This window comes from Macaca fascicularis, chromosome 12, assembly GCF_037993035.2.
Source record: "Macaca fascicularis isolate 582-1 chromosome 12, T2T-MFA8v1.1".
NCBI lineage: Eukaryota > Metazoa > Chordata > Mammalia > Primates > Cercopithecidae > Macaca > Macaca fascicularis.
The window spans coordinates 83,424,674-83,432,027 of NC_088386.1; the positions used below are offsets into that span (position 1 = coordinate 83,424,674).

The 7,354-nt window shown below is 36.0% G+C and overlaps 1 pseudogene; it reads left to right on the forward strand.

The window, feature by feature from the left end:
* Nucleotides 1-5,645: 5,645 nt before the first annotated feature.
* On the forward strand, nt 5,646-6,954 carry LOC102120370 (hsc70-interacting protein pseudogene; annotated as a pseudogene).
* Nucleotides 6,955-7,354: the final 400 nt, after the last annotated feature.

Consider the following 7,354-nt stretch of genomic DNA (forward strand, 5'->3'; position numbering starts at 1 on the left):
ATGGGGAAAACAAACAAGTGAACAAATAAAACCTTCTGTGCTACCTACTACTGCCTAGAAGAGACATCTGTTAAAGATAAGGTCAAAAAATGTTGAAAATGAGGGAATGAAAGATACACTGGTAAAATTGAGGCTAAGACAATAAATGTGCGGGTAGGTAGCTTTATTAATACTGAAAAAAAAATGTGCTTCATGTAAAGAAGAATTGCTGTAAATTACTAATTTTATTTATATATTTATTTATTTATTTATTTATTTATTTATTTTTGAGACACAGTCTCACTCTATCACCTAGGCTGGAGTGAAGTGGCGCGATCTCGGCTCACTGCAACCTCTGCCTCCCGGATTCAAGCAATTCTCCTGTCTCAGCCATTGGAATAGCTAGGATTACAGGCGCACACCACCACGGCGGGCTAATTTTTGTATTTTTAGTAGAGATGGGGTTTTACCATGTTGGTCAGGCTGGTCTCTTAACTCCTGACCTCAGGTTATCTGTCCGCCTTGGCCTCCCAAAGAGCTAGGATTACAGGTGTGAGCCACCGCGCCTGGCGAAAAAATTTTATATCAATGATAAATGTGTTAATAGAAAAAGACAATATGCCAATCTAAATCTGCTTGCATTAAATAAAGAAGCTTCAAAATACTTAAAACAAAAATCGTCAGAATTAGAAGGGATAGGCAATTAATAATAAAAGTGGAAGGCATAAACAAACGTCTCTAAATACCTGTTACAATTAGTAGACAAGAACTAATCTTCTATCCTATAGATTAGAAGATGTAACAAACATAATTAACAAATTCCCTAAGTAAAATACTGTCTCGAGCAACCTCAGAACTTACCTTAATATCAAATGCTAACGGATAATTTACCAAAAGTGGCCAGATGTTGAGACATGCAGAAACCCCAAAAATCTTTAAAACATTGAAGTTATTTAGATTATGTTCTCTTACCAGAGTGGAATTAAGTTAAAAGTCAATAACAAAATAACAAAAATATATCCTATCTATCAAAAAGTTATGCAACATGCTTACTCATAGGCAAAAGAAAATATCACAACAAAAATTCAAAAAGTAACGTTGTTTAAAAATATACTTAGATAAAAGAAATAAGTTATTATGTTGAGTAGTCCAGTAGGGCAACTACAGTTAACAAAAATTTACAGTATATTTTTAAAATAGCTATGAGGAAAGGTTTGGAATGTTCCCAACACAAAGAAATTATAAATGTTTGAGATCACATTACCCAGTTACCCTAATGTGATTTTTACACATTGTATGCTTGTATCAAAATATAACATGTACCCCATAAATATATACAACTGTTATGTATCAATTAAAAATCACTTTTGTTTTAAAGAAGACAAGATATATCGAACTTGTGTAATGCAGCTAACATATGGTTCAGAACAAGTTTGTAGCTTTAAATGTATAAATTAGAAAAAATATATATAATTTTCTAACTCAAGAAGCTAGAGAAAGAATAGCAAATTAAAATGTATGGGATGTAAAGGAAAAAAGCTAAGAATATAAATTATTTTCAAAATGCACAATGAAAAAAATTTAAAAGTCAGGCTTTGGCTCTTTAAAAGAATAATAAAACAGATTAAATTTCTAGAACTGCTAATCAAGATATAAACTGATGCCAAAATCTGACAAGGATGTAACAAGAAGGATTAAATTAGAGTAATCCTCATGAATATAGACACAGAAACCCTAAGCAAGAGTAGAAAATTGAATCCAGTGATATATGACAACACAATTATTTAAGCAGTAATCTCAAGGAGCTAGAGAAATAACAGAAAATAAAATTTAAAAGAATTGTAGTAGAATAGAAATACCATTCAAATGTAATTTTAATTCAGCAATTCAAGGAAGGATTTAATTTCTAAAATCAGCCAACATTATTCACAACATTAAGAGAAAAAAATATTCAAATGTCTCAATACATGTAATAAAAAGCATTTGGCAAAATTCCACGAATATTTACTAAAGGGAAAAAAAGAACAAAAACAAAACTAAACAAAAACTCTCAGAAAATGAGATGAATCTGAGCAATAACCTGACCAATAGTGTCTCCAAATTACCTCCAGCAATCATGTGTAATAGAAAAAAAATACATCACTAGTTATTGAGACCTATTATACTTCTATAGTAATTAAAACAGTGTGCTATTGATTCAACGATACAAAATAAAATGAGACTTGAGAGTCTAGAAGCTTACCCCCACAATATGGTCACATGATTTGTGACAAATTGCTACTATTCAGTGAGCAAATAATAGGATATATATGTAATTGTAACCCACTATTTATATTTGTATACATATTAATTTATAAAATATACATATATGTGTATTAATATGTTTTAGAACAGTTATACATTCACCACAAAATTGAGTAGAAAGTACAGAGTTCCCATATACTTTCTGCCCCTTATACATGCACACCCTCTCCTACTGTCAACATCCCATGTCACAGTGGACACTTGTTACAATTGGTGAATCTTCATTGGCACATTGTTAAAGTTCACACTTGGTGTTGTACATTCTATGTGTTTAGACAAATTCATAATGATATATATGTACCATTATAGCATCCCACAGGGTAATTTCACCACCCTAAAATCCTCTGTGCTTGATCTATTCCTCCCTCGCTCTCCCCAACCCCTTGCAACCACTGATCTTTTTACTCTTCAAGGTTTTGCCTTTACCTGAATGTCATATAGTTGCAGTCATGCATTATATATCCTGAGGAAGATGTGAAAAAGAAGCAACTTTGCTGGTAAAAATAAAAAATGCTGCAGCGACTTTACTGATAAAAATAAAAAATGCTGCAGCAACTTTGCTGGTAAAAATTTAAAATGCTACAGCAACTTTGGAAGACAGTTTGGCAGTTCTTACAAAACTAAACTTATTCGTACTTTATGATCCATCAATTGTGCTCCTTGGTATTTATGGAAAATATTTGAAATCTTATTTCCCCACAGAACCTTGCACAAGAATGTGTATAGCAGCTTCATTCATAATTGCCAAAACTTGGCAGCAACCAAGATGTCCTCCAGTAGGTGAATGAACAAACAGACTGCAGTACAACTAGACAATGAAATATTATTCAGCACTAATAGAAAGTGAGCTATCATGTCCTGAAAAGATTTGGAGAAATCTTAAATGCATATTAGTAAGTGAAAGAACCTAAATGGGAAAAAAATTGTCTTTTAAACAAATGGTGTTGAGTAGGCAAAGAGTTTGTAAACAGGACCAAAAAAGTGCTAAACATAAAAGAAAATATTGATAAATTGAACTCTATTAAAAATGTAAAACTTCTATTAATCAAAAGACATTAAAAGTGTGAAAGTCAATACATACAATGGGAGAGATATTGGCTACACACGCATCTTAAAAGGAAGAGAAAGAGAGATCCAAATATGTACAGAACTCCAAATATATAAAAAACATCAAAATGAGAACAAAAAATATAAAGAATAGGGAAAGGACAGTGTAATACAAACATACGCCCATCAGAATGGCTGAAATAAATATAAACCAATGACAATACCAGTCACCTCTTCCTTCAGTTGGGATAAGTCTAAGATATTCTACTCTATCTCCCTACTGTATTTCCCAGAATTTCTCAACAGGATGGAAGAAACAGTAATTACTTGATAGTGTGTCTGCTATGGTCTGGATGTTCGTATTCCCTCCAAAATTCACATGTTGAAACCTAATCCCCAATATGATAATATTTGAAGGTAGAACTTTTGGGAAGTGATTAGAACACAGGAGCAAAGCCCTCATCAATCAGATTAGTGCCCTTTATAAAAGGCACAGAGAGTTTCCTTGCTCCTTCCAACATGTGAGAACACAGTGAGAGGGTACCATCTATGAACCAGGAAGAGAGCCTTCACCAGACACTGAACCTATTATAAGACTTCACAGCCTCCAGAGATATGAGAAATAAATTTCTGTTGTTTTTAAGTCACCCAGATTATGGTATTTTGTTGTTGTTGACTATAAAGATATTTATTAAAGTTTATTTTGAATTTGGAAAAGAAGGAAACATTCTAGATGTTTTAGACTTAATATTAAATAAAATTGTGGTATATCCATTTTGCAGAACACCACGTAGCCACTGTGGAAATGAGACTTAATTAAATGGGCATGATGGCTGTTATTGGGGTGATGAAAATCTTCCAAAGTTGACTTACGGTGATGGTCGTCACACTTAGTAAAGTTACTGAAATCATTTAATTGTATACACAAAGCGGGTGAATTTTATATTTTATATATATATTTTTTTACATTTGGAATTTTTTTAACCTTTAAGTTCAGGGGTACAAGTGCAGGTTTGTTACATAGGTAAACTTGTGTCATGGGGGTTTGTTGTACCAATTATTTCATCACCTAGGTATTAAGTTTACTACCCATTAGTTGTTTTTCCTGATCCTCTCCCTCCTCCTACCCTCTGCCTTCTGAAAGGCCCCAGTGTATATTGTTCCCATCTATGTGTTCATGTGTTCTCATCATTTAGCTTCCACTTATAAGTGAGAACATGCTGTTTCTGGTTTTCTGTTTCTGTGTTAGTTTGTTAAGGATAATGGCCTCCAGTGCCATACATGTCCCTGCAAAGGACATGATGTCATTCTTTGTCATGGCTGCACAGTATTCTGTGGTGTTTATGTACCACATTTTCTTTATCCAGTCTATCACTGATGGGCATTTGGGTTGATTCCATGTCTTTGTTATTGTGGATAGTGCTACAATGAACATATGTGTGCATGTGTCTTTACAATAGAGTGATTTATATTTCTTTGGGTAGATACCCAGTAATGGGATTGTTGGATTGAATGGTGTTTCTGTCTTTAGGTCTTTGAGGAATCACCACACTGTCTTCCACAATGGCTGAACTAATTTACACTCCCATACACCCTTCCAAGACTGAACCAGAAATAAATTGAATCCCTGAACAGACCAATAACAAGTTCTGAAATTGAGGCTGTAATTCACAGATGCCAACAAGCTGAATCCTCCCTTGGCCATTTTGTATGCCCACCAACCAAAAAAAGTTCAGGACCAGATGAATTCGCAGCTGAATTCTACCAGATGTACAAAGAAGGGCTGATACCAGTCCTACTGAAAATATTCCAAAACTGAAAAAGAAAGACTTCTCCCTAACTTATTCTATAAGGCCAGCATTATCCTTATAAGCAAAACCTGGCAGTTATATAACAAAAAATGATAATTCAGGCCAATATCCTTAATGAACATCAATGCAAAAGTCCTCCGCAAAATACTGGCAAACTGAATCCAGCAGCACAAGAAAAAGCTTATCCATCATGATCACGTAGGCATCATCCCTGGGATGCAAATATGCAAATCAATAAATGTGATTCGTCACGTAACAGAACCAAAGACAAAAAGACACATGATTATCTCAATAGATGCAGAGAAGGCTTTCGATAAAAATCAAAATCCATGCTAAAATCCATTAATAAACTGGGTGTTGAAAGAACATACCTCAAAACAATAAGAGCCATCTGAGTCTGTTCTGACTCGCAGCAGCCGTCCCCTTCTGCACGGTCATGCCAAGCCAGCGCCTGGGCCTGGAACCTGGTCGCAGTCTCTCAGCTTCGCCCACCGCCTCCTGAACATGGAACCCTACAAAGTGAACAAGCTTCGGGCCTTTGTGAAAATGTGTAAGCAGGATCCGAGCGTTCTGCACACTGACGAAATGTGCTTCCTGAGGGAGTGGGTGGAGAGTATGGGAGGTAAAGTACCACCTGCTACTCAGAAAGCTAAATCAGAAGAAAATACCAAAGAAGAAAAACCTGATGGTAAGAAAGTGGAGGAAGACTTAAAGGCAGACAAAACATCAATTGAGTAAAGTGATCTAGAAATTGATAATGAAGGCGTGATTGAACCAGACACTGATGCCCCTCAAGAAATGGGAGATGAAAATGCAGAGATAACAGAGGATATGATGGATCAGGCAAATGATAAGAAAGTGGCTGCTATTGAAGCCCTAAATGATGGTGAACTGCAGAAAGCCACTGACTAATTCACTGATGCCATCAAGCTGAATCCTCCCTTGGCCATTTTGTATGCCAAGAGGGCCAGTGTCTTTGTCAAATTACAGAAGCCAAATGCTGCCATCCGAGACTGTGACAGAGCCATTGAAATAAATCTTGATTCAGCTCAGCCTTGCAAATGGCGAGGGAAAGCACACAGGCTTCTAGGCCACTGGGAAGAAGGAGCCCATCATCTTGCCCTTGGCTGTAAATTGGATTATGATGAAGATGCTGGTGCAATGCTGAAAGAAGTTCAACCTAGGGCAGAGAAAATTGCAGAACATCGGAGAAAGTATAAGCAAAAATGTGAAGAGCGAGAGATCAAAGAAAGAATAGAAAGAGTTAAGAAGGCACGAGAAGAGCATGAGAGAGCCCAGAGGGAGGAAGAAGCCAGACAACAGTCCGGAGCCCAGTATGGTTCTTTTCCAGGTGGCTTTCCTAGGGGAATGTCTGGTAATTTTCCTGGAAGAATGCCTGGAGGGGGCATGCCTGGAACAGCCGGATTGCCTGGACTCAATGAAATTCTTAGTGATCCAGAGGTTCTTTCAGCCATGCAGGATCCAGAAGTTATGGTGGCCTTCCAGGATGTGGCTCAGAACGCAGCAAATATGTCAAAATACTAGAGCAACCCAAACGTTATGAATCTTATCAGTAAATTGTCAGCCAAATTTGGAGGTCAAGCATAATGCCTTTCTGATAAATAAAGCCCTTGCTGAAGGAAAAGCAACCTAGATCACCTTATAGATGTCGCAATAATACAAACCAGTGTACCTCTGACCTTCTCATCAAGAGAGCCGGGGTGCTTTGAAGATAATCCCTACCCCTCTCCTTGAAATGCAGCTGAAGCATTTTACAGTGGTTTACCATTAGGGTATTCATTCAGATAATGTTTTCCTACTAGGAATTACAAACTTCAAACACCTGTTAAACCTTAAAAATATTTAAAATAAATTTAAAGCATCTGTTAATTTTTATATTCTTCTTTACTAATCATTTTGGATTTTTTCTTTGAATTACTGGGCAGGGAAGACACGTATGTATGAAATATTATTGCTCTAATTTGAGTGAAATAAAAGTGTTTTAGTACAAGGCAAACATAACTCATTTGAGGATAAAGTTTTTGTTGGATATGTGGTTCCTGAAGTATCTTGATTTGTCTTTTTAAATGCTTTATCTTTTTCTTTAAAGATTTATATCAATAAAACTAGTTGGGACCACCACCATTTCAGTAGGACCTGGGTAGGAACTGGAGGTACTTGGCAGGGCAGCAGCAATCTTGCTGTGTTTTAGA